This window comes from Bos taurus, chromosome 16 (assembly GCF_002263795.3).
Source record: "Bos taurus isolate L1 Dominette 01449 registration number 42190680 breed Hereford chromosome 16, ARS-UCD2.0, whole genome shotgun sequence".
Taxonomy (NCBI): Eukaryota; Metazoa; Chordata; class Mammalia; order Artiodactyla; family Bovidae; genus Bos; species Bos taurus.
Genome location: NC_037343.1, coordinates 54,544,971 through 54,557,756, shown reverse-complemented (window position 1 = coordinate 54,557,756; position 12,786 = coordinate 54,544,971).

Genomic DNA, 12,786 nt, shown 5'->3' with positions numbered 1-12,786 from the left:
AACTTACTAACTTTTTTTATTTTTAAAAAAGCATCTTATATATTCTATATTTACATAACTCATAGCACAAATATTTATACTAAACAAGCATGATATTTATAGGATGCTGAACCCTACAGACCTGCTTACAACACTACTTTATGTCATCTAGTTTGATCTACCATTGGGTGGCCTAGGAGTCCTGAGGCTCACAATGTCTATCACTAGAGAGGAGTGGAATCTTTCCTGTGACCTCCCGCTGAACTTCCCAGTGGTGATGCTAAAGCAGCTTCGGTGAGTTATGGTTTATTTATGTGTGCATGCATGCTAAGTCGCTTCAGTTGTGTCGACTCTTTGCAACGCTATGGACTGTAGCCTTCCAGGATCCTGTGTTCATGGGATTCTCCAGGGAAGAATACTACAGTGGGTTTCCATGCCCTCCTCCAGGGGATCTTCCTGACATGGGGATCAAACTCACCTCTATTAAGCTTCCTGCTTTGGCAGCCCGGTTCTTTACCACTAGTGCCCACCTGGGAAGCCCACAATTCATTCATGGCCTCATGTAAATGATGTGTTCTCCTTCTTTCCTTCCTGTTGCAGGAATAGAGGATAAGCTTGAGAAATTAAGAATCCTGGGGATGTCTGCCGCAGCTGCTGCTAAGTTGCTTCAGTAGTGTCCGACTCTGTGTGACCCCATGGACTGTAGCCCACCAGGCTCCTCCATCCATGGGATTTTCCAAGCAAGAATACTGGAGTGGGGTGCCATTGCCTTCTCCAATGCATGAAAGTGAAAAGTGAAAGTGAAGTCGCTCAGTCATGTCCGACTCTTAGTGACCCCATGGACTGTAGCCCACCAGGCTCCTCCATCCATGGGATTTTCCAGGCAAGAGTACTGGAGTGGGGTGCCATTGCTTTCTCCAGGGGGTGTCTGCTAGAAAGGGAAAAGAAGGAAAGGACTCATTTATTGTATTCTTCCGATATTCCAGATCCAGTTTTAAGGCTTCAGCATGCATCATCTGATTGACTTTACAGAAACACCACGTGCTGTACGTACAGTGTTACCTGTATTTTATGGAGAAGCTGTGCCTCTTCCCCTAAGATTCTCCCCAGCCCAATGTCCACTCCATCCCCAGAGCCAATAATACCAGATCTTAAATCTGCAGGAAGAGGCCTTCATTTGGGTGTTTCGTGTTTATGGACTCAGTGCTCATTAATTTTATGTGGCATTGATTCTAGATGTTTCTGAGATGGTGTTTCTGGAAGAGATTAGCATTTGAATTCATCAACTGCCTTCACCCAATGTGGGTGGGCATCATCCAATTGCCTGGGGGCCATTTGAATGGAAGAAAACAGCATTTTTTATCCCTCTTTCTTTTCTTGCCCATGAACATAGCATCTTCTAGCTCTTGAGACTTGAGACTCAAGGACTTAACACCAGTGGTCCTCTGGTTCTCAGGCATTTGGCTTCAGGCATGGGGTTATTTCCTTAACTCTCCTGGTTTTAAGCTTTAAACATCAGTCTGAATTATAAAAGCAGATTTGCTAGTTCTCTAGCTAACAGAAAAGAGACTATGGGACTCCTCTGCATCTGTAATTGCTGTGCGAGCCCATTCCCATAATAAATACCTTCTGAGATATGTCTGTATACAGAGATGACCATGAGCACTTTCATGTAGGTATTTTTCAATGGCAAATACAGTACTTCACCATCTATAGTTGGTTGAATTGTGGGATATGAATGTGAGTAAAGAGAGGGATGACTATGAGTTTTAACTGGTATATAAGTGGTGTTTATATACTTTCTAGAACTAACACCAAAAAAAGATTCTTTTCATCATAGGTGATTGGAATGCAAGAGTAAGAAGTCAAGAGATACCTGGAGTTACGGGCAAATTTGGTCTAGGGATACAAAATGGAGTAGGGTAAAGGATTACAGAATATTGCCAAGAGAACACACTGGTCATAGCAAACATCTTCTTCCATAAACACAAGGGAAGACTCTACGCATGGAGATCACTGGATGATCAATACTGAAATCAGATTGATTATATTTTTTTGCAGCAGACGATGAAGAAGCTCTATACAGTCAGCAAAAACAAGACCTAGAGCTGCCTGTGGCGCAGATTATCAGCTCCTTATTGCAAAATTCAGGCTTACATTAAAGTAGGGAAAAGCACTAGGCCATTCAGGTATGACCTAAATCAAATCCCTTAAGATTATACAATGGAGATGAAAAATAGATTCAGGGGATTAGATCTGGTAGACAGAGTACCTGAAGAACTATGGACGGAGGTTTGTAACATTGTACAGTAGGTGGTAACCAAAACCATCCCCAAGAAAGAGAAATGCAAGAAGGCAAAGTGGTTGTCTGAGTAGGTCATACAAATAGCAAAAGAGAAAAAGAAGAGAAATGAAAGGGAAAAGAGAAAGGGAAAGGTATACCCATCAGAATACAGAGTTCTAGAGAATAGTAAGGAGAGATAAGGAAGTCTTTTTAAGTGCAATGAAATAGAGGAAAAAAGCAGAATGGGAAAGACTTCAGATCTCTTCAAGAAAATTGGAGATATCAAGGGAACACTTCAGGCAAAGATGGGTACAATAAAGGAAACAAATGGTAAAGACCTAACAGAAGAGACTAAGAATAGGTGGCAAGAATACACAGAAGAACTATACAAAAAAGGTCTTAATGACCTGGATAACAAGGATGGTATGGTCACTCACCTAGAGCCAGATATCCTGTAATGTGAAGTCAAGTAGGTCTTAGGAAGCATCACTATGAACAAAGCTAGTGGAGGTAATGAAATTACAGCTAAGCTATTTCAAATCCTAAAAGATGATGCTGTGAAAGTGCTGCACTCAATATGCCAGCAAACTTGGAAAACTCAGCAGTGGCCCCAGTACTGGAAAAGATCAGTTTTCCTTCTAATCCCTAAGAAAGGCAATGCCAAAAATGTTCAAACTGCCATACAATTGTGCTCATTTCACATGCAAGCAAGGTAATGCTCAAAATCCTTCAAGCTAGGTTTCAACAATAGGTGAACTGAGCACTTCCAGGTGTATAAGCTGGATTTAGAAAAGGCAAAGGAACCAGAAATCAAGTTGCTAACATAGAAATCATAGAAACAGTAATCGAATTCCAAAAAACCCCCACATCTACTTCTGCTTTATTGACTATGCTAAAGGCTTTGATAGCGTAGATCACAACAAACTGTGGAAAATTCTTAAAGAGAAAGGAATACTAGGCCACCTTACCTGTCTCCTAAGAAGCCTGTATGCAGTTCAAGAGGCAACAGGACCTTACATGAAAAAACTGATTGGTTCCAAATTGGGAAGGGAGTACATCAAGGCTGTATATTGTCACCTTGCTTATTTAACTTATATGTGAGTACTGTGCTTAGTCGCTCAGTCATGTCCGACTCTTTGTGACCCCAGGGACTGTAGTTGGCCAGACTCCTCTGTTCATGGAGATTCTCCAGGCAAGAATACTGGAGTGGGTTGCCATGCCCTCCTCCAGAGGATCTTCCTAACCCAGGGATTGAACCCAAGTCTCCCACATTACCGGCAGATTCTTTACTGTCTGTGCCACCAGGGAAGCCCAGGAATATTGGAGTGGGGAGCCTATCCCTTCTCTAGGGGATTTTTCCAATCCAAGGATTGAACTGGGGTCTCCTGAATTGCAGGTAGATTCTTTACCAGCTGAGCTACCAGGGAAGCCCAGAGTACATCATGTAAAATGCCAGGCTGAATGAATCATAAGCTGGAATCAAGAGTGCCAGGAGAAATATCAACAACCTCAGATATGCAGATGAAACCACTTTAGTGGCAGAAGGTGAAAAGGAACTAAAGAGCCTCTTGATGAAGGTGAAAGAGGAGAGTGAACAAGCTGGCTTAAAGCTCAACATTCAAAAAATTGAGATCATGGCATCTGGTCCCATCACTTCAAGGCAAATAGATGGAGAAAAAGTAGAAACAGCAACAGATTTTATTTTCTTGGGCTCCAAAATCTCTGCAGATGGTGACTGTAGCCGCGAAATTAAAAGACACTTGTTCCTTGGAAGAAAAGCTGTGGCAAACCTAGACAGAGTTTTAATAAGCAAAGACATCACTTTGCTGACAAAGGTCTGTCTAGTCAGAGCTATGGTTTTCCCAATAGTCATGTACAGATGTTAGAAGAAGGATGAGCACCAAAGAACTGATGCTTTTGAAGTGTGGTGCTGGAGAAGACTCTTGAGAGTCCTTTGGACAGCAAGGAAATCAAACCAGTCAATCCTAAAGGAAATCAATCCTGAATATTCATTGGAAAGACTGATGCTGAAGCTGAAACTCCAAAACTTTGAACACCTGATATGAAGAACTGACTCATTGGAAAAGACCCTGATGCTAGGAATGAATGAGGACATGAGGGAAAGAGGGTGATAGAGAATGAGATGGTTAAATGGAATCACCAAATTCAATAGACTGAGTGTGACCAAACTCTGGGAGATGGTGAAGGACAGGAAAGCCTGGCATTATGCAGTCCATGGGGTCACAAAGAGTAGGACGTGACTTAGCAACTTAGCAACAACATGACTTAGCAACAGTAACAAGAGGTGTTTAGGGCTTCCCTGGTGGTTCAGTGGTGAGGAGTCTGCCTGCCAATATGAGAGACACAGTTTCCATCTCTGGTCTGGGAGGATTCCACATGTCACGGGGAGGCTGGACCCATCCACCACAACTACTGAGCTTGTGCTCCAGAGCCTGGAAGCCACTACTGTTAAACCCAAGCGCCCTGGCTGCTTGTGCCTGTGCTCTGCAACGGAAGGAGCCACCAGAGTGAGAGGCTTGTGCACCATAGCTAGAGAGTGGCCCCCACTCACCACAATTAGAGAAAGAAAAAAAAAAATCCAGTTCAGTGGTGAGGACCTAGCACAGCCAAAAATAAATAAATAAGATAAAATTTTGAAATAGAAAAAAAAAAGAGGTGTTTGTTATATGTCCTGCATGATAAGACATGCTATACTACACTAGTCTTTCCTGATAAGATGACATAGTGGGTTTTATAGAAATAATATCCATTTCTCATGACATTACCTACCCCGCCAAAGGATATGATTTTTCAAATGTGGCTTAGAAATGCTAAGACAGTGTTACATGCCTATATGGTTTTAGTATTTTCCTAAAGGAATCTTAATGATTTTATTGGGGACAGCTTGTTTAATACAAGAAAGACAACTACCCATTCATGACAGTCATGAGTTGGTGAGAACAAGAAACAGGCATATCTGCAGTATGATGACCCATTCCAGAACTGGGGGCCTTGACTCTGTAGTGAAGCCCTTTCCCAGCACACAGAAAGGCCAGGAACTGAGACTAATGGACCCACCAGGGGGACCAAGAGGAATTATCATGTCCATGGTCATTACCTGAGTCAGCCGTGAGGGCCCTGCCAAGAGCTCTTCACTCCAATGGCTCACTGGACACTGAGAATGTTCCCCTTGTGTGTATTGATCCAGTGAACAGTCACAGAAATAAGTAGGCAGGTAAGACATGCTTTAGACAGAATAAAGGACTAGTTGGGAATGTTTGGGTTTCAGATCACAGACAACTAACTGCCTCTTTAAAATTATTTATTAGTAGCTGGAGATTCCTGAGGTATAAACTGAGAAAACAATACGATATATCATGGAGGCATCAGTCAGTTTACACTGAGGGTCTCTTTATTTCTGACCATTTCTTTTATTTTAAATTTATTTATTTTAATTGGAGGCTAATTACTTTACAATATCATGGTGGTTTTTGCCATACATTGACATGAACCAGCCACGGATGTACATGAGTCCCCCCATCCCAAACCCGCCTCCCACCTCCCTCCCCATCCCATCCCTCTAGGCTGTCCCAGTGCACCAGCTTTGAGAGCCCTGTTTCATGCATCAAACATGGACTGGTCATTTATTTCACATATGGTAATATACATGTTTCAATGCTATTCTCCCAAGTCATCCCACCCTTGCCTTCTCCCACTGAGTCAAAAAATCTGTTCTTTACATCTGTGTCTCTTTTGCTGTCTCACATATAGGGTTGTCATTACCATTTTTCTAAATTCCATATATATGCATTAATATACTGTATTGGTGTTTTTCTTTCTGACTTACTTCACTCTGTAAAATAGGCTCCAGTTGCATCCACTTCATTAGAACTGACTCAAATGCATTCTTTTCTATAGCTGACTAATATTCCATTGTGTATATGTACCACAAGTTTCTTATCCATTCATCTGCCGATGGACATCTAGGTTGCTTCCGTGTTCTGGCTATGGTAAACAGTGCTGTGATGAACACTGGGGTACATGTGTCTCTTTCAATTCTGATTTTCTTGGTGTGTATGCCCAGCCGTGGGATTGCTGGGTCATATGGCAGTTCTATTTCTAGTTTTTTAAGGAATCTCCACACTGTTCTCCATAGTGGCTGTACTAGCTTGCATTCCCACCAACAGTGTAAGAGGGTTCCCTTTTCTCCACATCCTCTCAAGCATTTATTGTTTGTAGACTTTTTGATAGCAGCCATTCTGACTGGTGTGAGACGGTATGTCATTGTGGTTTTGATTTGCATTTCTCTGATAATGAGTGATGTTGAGCATTCTTTCATGTGTTTGTTAGCCATCTGTACGTCTTCTTTGGAGAAGTGTCTGTTTAGTTCTTTGGCCCATTTTTCTGATATTGAGTTGCATGAGCTGCTTGTATATTCTGGAGATTAATTCTTTGTCAGTTGTTTCATTTGCTACTATTTTATCCCATTCTGAAGGCTGCCTTTTCACCTTGCTTATGGTTTCCTTTGTTGTGCAAAAGCTTTTAAGTTTAATTAGGTCCCATTTGTTTATTTTTGCTTTTATTTCCATTACTCTGGGAGGTGGGTCATAGAGGATCTTGCTGTGATTTAGGGACTTAGGGACTATTGCAACATATCACAAGCCCACATTTACATCCAGAACCTTAAGTTCATGCTTCTGATTGTAAATACATGTCCCAGAAAGTCCCATCAACTCTCCTAGTCAACATTTTCCAAAGCAGTTCTGCAAACCTTCTAAATGACCTGTGGGCTTCCCAGATGGCACAGTGGTAAAGAATTCACCTGCCAATGGAGCAGATGCAAGAGATGTGGGTTCAGTTCCTGGGTCGGGAAGATCCACTGGAATATGACAACCCATTCCAATATTCTTGCCTTGAGAATCCCATCAATTGAGGAGACTAGTGGCTACCATCCACGCAGTTGCAAAAGAGGTGGACACAACTGAGCATGCACGCACACACACAAATCATCTTTCTTTTTCACATTCAAATTGAGCTGACATCTGGAAACATGGGTCTCTGTTCCCTTCACCATACACCTGTGTCCTAGATTTCAGTTTTCAACTGCCCAGGAAAATGCTTTTGATAGATGTACCCAATTAGGCAGGAGAATTGCAGTGGCATAGAAAGGGCTCTTCATGATAGAATATATTATTGCCCCAGCAAGGACATGGACTGGAGTTAAGTCAGATGGCCCTTGGACCTCCAAAGCCCCTCACAGTCTCAATCTGCTCAGCCTGAAGCTGGGCAAGTCTGCCCAATGAAGGGCTCCATGAAAGCTATAGGTTTCCCAAGGGACAGGATAAAACTCTTCCTTTTAACTGAGCAGCCCAGCAGTGTGACTCAGCAGTTTCTCCAAGATGGCCATGGAGTGGAGGTCCCCACAGAAGGTAAAGGCCTTAGGCTGGAAGCAGTTGCTCAGGGCAGGCAGGGTGGCATCGAATTAAAAGTCCATGATCCCACACTGCTCTGAGTGCAGTTTCTGGAGGGTGGCTGCAAGTTTCTTCAGTAGAGCTTGGAGGAGCCCAGAACTAATTTCAGTCATGGTGACACCACTTAGATTCAGGCCTTAGAGATGACAGATGTCCAGACACGGGGACAGATGGATCAAATCTGATTCTGTAAGCCAGCAGTTAGTTACTGTGAGGTTTACCAGTGGGGTCTTCAGGCACCTGGGGAGAAAATACACAATTAGATCTGAGAAACCAAGGTGGCAGGGGAGCTCAAAATTTTGAAAACTGCTAATCTTGGAAGAAAGTTCATTACAAATAAAAGGGGTTCCCCTATTGATGAAAAAGTTAGTTGACAAGTGTTTCCTCTTTAAAGTGAAAGTGAAAGTACTATCCCCATGGACTTTATGACCCCATGGACTGTATGACCCCATGGATGTAGCCTGCCAGGCTCCTCTGTCCAAGAAATTCTCCAGGCAAGAACACTGGAGTGGGTTGCCATTGCCTTCTCCAAGGGCATCTTCTGGACTCAGGGATCAAACTCCAGTCTCTTGTGTCTCCAGCATTGGCAGGTGGATTCTTTACCACTAGTACTACCTGGGGAGTCTGTGGGTGTTAACAGCAAAAAAACAAACAAAAAAAAGAAGAAGTCACAATCAAATGTACATGCATAAGCAAAGGGTTAAACTGTGAGACATTCATTTTATTGAATACTAGATGCCAGCTGACATCAATGAGGATAGATCTTTAAGACCTATCCTCAAGTGAAAATAAACAAGATTACCAAAACCACAATGGCAGTTTCTACAAGAAAGATGAAAGCAGACATTTCTATATGCTCATATAAATGTGTAGAAAGTCACAGAGAGGTCTAGAAGGTAAGCTACACTGTCCCCCCCAATTTTCTGGAGGGGAACCTGGGATGAGGAGGAGTTTCAGGGAAGGTGCTTGTTCTAAATGTATTATTGGGATATTTTACCCTGAGTGTTGGCCTGTCTTACTTGGGCAAAACCAGCAAAACCTGGAAAACATATCAGGTTTTCTTTCATATACAAATATATTCATCACAAATGCTATTTTTTTTTCATATCCAAATTTTTAAATTATTGATAGCCATTTAAAATTGATTTTTCCCAAATTTACATTTCAGGAAAAGGTAACATTTGGTTATAAACTGATGGTAATGATTTCCATTCACTATGCAGTTAAAAGCGCTTACTATGGCACCAGGGTCCATGTTCGGTTGTGGGACCACAGGGTGGCAGAGAGACAGTTACTGCCCTATGGGCCAATCTCTGCCAACAGGTGAGATTGTCAAGGAATAAAAATGTAATACATGCTGTTATCATACTATGCAGCAATCTTACTTCTTTGTTCTCCCTGAATGAATTGGAATCTACACCCACACAAAAACATTTAGAATGTTTCTTTCTGTGCATCCAGCCCCCTCTCCCAGCATGAGCCAGCTCAGAGCCTTCTCTCCAGCCCACCAGTGTATCCACTTCTAGAACCTGGGGCCTGACTGCAATGCTGGGGCAACTTCCAATGGGATCAACAGAAATCAAGGGCAGAACCACACCTACAGGACTCTGGATCTCTGGGAGGGAGAGACGGAGGGGCTGAGACCAGGACCATCCCAGGGCCTGCAGTGCAGGTGAGCCCTATCCGTCTATCAGGTGCAGAGTCAGGGCCCCGCTGCCTCAGGTGTGCTCACACAGTCCTGTGTCCCTGCTCTTGAGAAGTCTCAGTTGCAGGACAGTTGTACCTGGCCTCGTGTAGGAGAGGACCCAGAACCCACCTGGGTCCAAAATCCACAAGGAGACCAGAGGCATTTGGCAATTGGGGGTACATTTTGGGAGGGTTGATCTCCTGTCCCCTTCCCTTCCGTTGAGTTCACAGTAGGTTTCCTTCAAGTCCTCCTGGGTTTCTTGCACCTGGAAGTCAGGCCAGAGTCCTGTGTAGAGGAGGAGCTCTGCTCAATATTCTATAATATTCCTTTATAGGAAAAGATTCAACCTGTATGGGATGAAGAATGGATATGTGTATATGGATAACTGAATCAATTACCTATACATCTGAAATGAACACTGTTGTAAATCAAATATAACTCAATATGAAATAAAAATTAAATTAGGAAAAAGATGAACTGCATAGTAGTAAATTATATCCCAACAAAGATGTTACATGGACATGAACTTGAGCAAACTCCAGGAGATTGTGAGGAACAGGGAGCCCTGGCGTGCCACAGTCCGTGGGGTCGTGAAGAGTGAGAAAGGATGGAGTGACTGGACAACAACAATAAAAGGTGTTACATTTTTAAAATGATACAATTCACATTACTTTTTTGTTTTAGTTTTGCAAAACATGGGTTTTTGGTAAAAATGTAATAAGAAAAATAAACCCAATTTTATACACTATCTTGAGTCATTCCAAGGTCCAGATCCAAGTTTGACCTCCTACATTGATTTCTGTGGTCATGTGATGCCACACTTCACACTTGAGTCATTCTGCCAGTGGATGGCAGATAGAAAAGATTCAATACACCTTTAGGAATGCCCTGCTCCACAATGTCCAGCCCTCACCCTTACTTCTCATTGTGATTTTGACCTGACCTGCTTTAAAGAAGCCTGACTTAACTCTGGAGGACTAACCGCAACCCCAATTTCGTTTCCTTTGCTTCCTGAATTAGCTCACAATCTACTATGTTACCTACATAACACCTAATTGACATTCTGATATGGGGACAACTTTGTGATGCTTCTTTGGGGAATGACACAACTGTCTGGAAACTATTTCAATTCTGGAACAGTTTCATAATTTTGATATGGCCAAAAATCCCTCAATAATGATAATTTTCATTTTGGTTTTTATTTATAATCTCAGAAACTGTTTAAACCCTTCTTTGTCTCTTACACTCAAGGCTGCAACTATTCCTGTTAGTGAAACTCAATCAAGATTTGTGGAGTGAATCAATGAATTATTCTTTGAATCCATCCCTTCTCCATACTCTTTCCTGAATGAATATCTGATTCAATCACTTCACCTGGATATAGGCTAAGATCTAATCAGGATTAACATGATGGACACTCTGGAATCTAATGATGCATTTGTCTCTGATTAGGTGTAAACAGTTGGAAAGGGGGACAATGTGATTAGAAAGGCCTATAAAAACCTCAGGCATTGAAGAAGAGATGCAGAGATTTCTCCCTCTGGAGTGACTCCTGGGTTCTCTACCAGATCTAAGATCTGAGCACCCCACCAACCATAGCACAGCTGGTAAGTTATCAGCCTCATAAAAGGACACTCTCGTTTTATCCACGGTCTGCAGGTCTCAAATGGTGACAGGCAACTCTGGATGGAAGGGAGAGTTTTTCTTTTTCTTTCTTTTCAGATGAACAGATTTAAGGCTTTGGTTTTGCCTTTCAGTTTACTGTTGCTGTAATCCCCAGAATATTGATTTGGACTTTGGTTTATATCATTTAAAATATCTTAACCAAGCAGATATTCTTTTTAAGGAAAACAACCTATCTGTTTGAAATTTATTTCTTGACATCTAATACATTTTAAAAAATACTTGGTGCACAAATGGCATTCATTTTAGAGCTATCTTATTAATCTTTACGGGCCAGATTAACTGGAAACTGAGGAAAGAGGCTGCATTGGTCCACATGATAGCTCCCTTCCCAGAGTTATGGCCCTAAGTGATGGACTGAAAGTTTTACCTGCAAAAAGATGGGGATCAGGTTTCAGGTTCCTTTGTACCCACTTCTCAGTGGGACATAACTCACAAAACAGTGGAAGGAGATGAACAGTGGTTACCTTTCTCCCTCCTCGGTACTCGTGGGATACTTGTTCTGATGCCAGGAGAGGCAGGGTTACGGCATTGTGTCCACTGAGCTTAGAGTGGAACTGGGAAAACTTGAGGCTCTTCCACCCCTGTCAGAGCAGTGACTTTGGCTCTGAGTTTGTTCCTCTGAAGGCTGGGAAACAGACTAATGTGTGTTCCTGCTTGGCCTGAGAAGTATACCTTGTTCCCTGACAGTTTTCACAGATTTCCTTTTGAAGGAGAGTCAGAATGAGTGTCCAGACCCCACTTAGACTCCTGTAACTAGCAGCAGGGAGCCTGCTGAAGGATGAAGCCTCGGCTATCGCTGCTCTGGAGTTTCTGCCCACTGAGCTCTTCCTGCCAAGTTTAAGAAGGCCTTCTATGGGAGACACCCAGAGACTCTGAAGGCCATGGTGCGAGCCTTGCCCTTTGTCCATCTGCCTCTGGGGGGCCTGATGCACATGCCTCACAAGGGAACTTTAGAAGCAATCCTGGATGGACTTAATGCCTTGCTTACCCACAAGGTTCACCTAAGGTGAGTCTGATCCAGGTACATTGGCAAGTTTAAAGACTTCTCTGAAGAGACTGCTGGTGTCAGGGAGAGTGGATGGCCAAGGAATGAATGAAAGGCTTCTGATGATGCCAACGAAGAAACACAGAGACTTGGCCATAGTTGAGCTCACTTTGGGAAATGCTTTCAGGAAGTGTAGGAGTGCCTAAGATGCAGGAGAGCCTAGGAGAATATACCCCCATTTCCTCCCAGGGATGCTAAAGATAGTGGAAATTGAAAAGCTATCTAAAGTGGAGGATGGAAGGGGAAAAGGAGACAGAGGGAGGTGGGGCAGAGAGGGAAGAGGACAAGGCAGCTGCTGATATTAGAATGGTGAAGTACAAGCACAAGTAGGAAGTCCGAGTATTGCCTCAATTTGGAGACTGTGGTTTCATTCAGTATGTATCTTAAACCATCCCACTCAATCTACTGTTTCCCATTAGGAGGTACAAACTGCAGGTGCTGGATTTAAGGAATACTGGCCAGAACTGCTGGAGCATGTGATCTGGAGACATGGACCATGGGTCCTCAAGCTCACTGATGGCACCAATGTCTGAGGACAGTTTAAGGAAAGGAATACCCTTGGCTCCCTTGGAGGTGTTCATAGAACTTTGTCTCAAGGAAAGGACCATGGGTGAATTCCTCACCTGCCTCATCT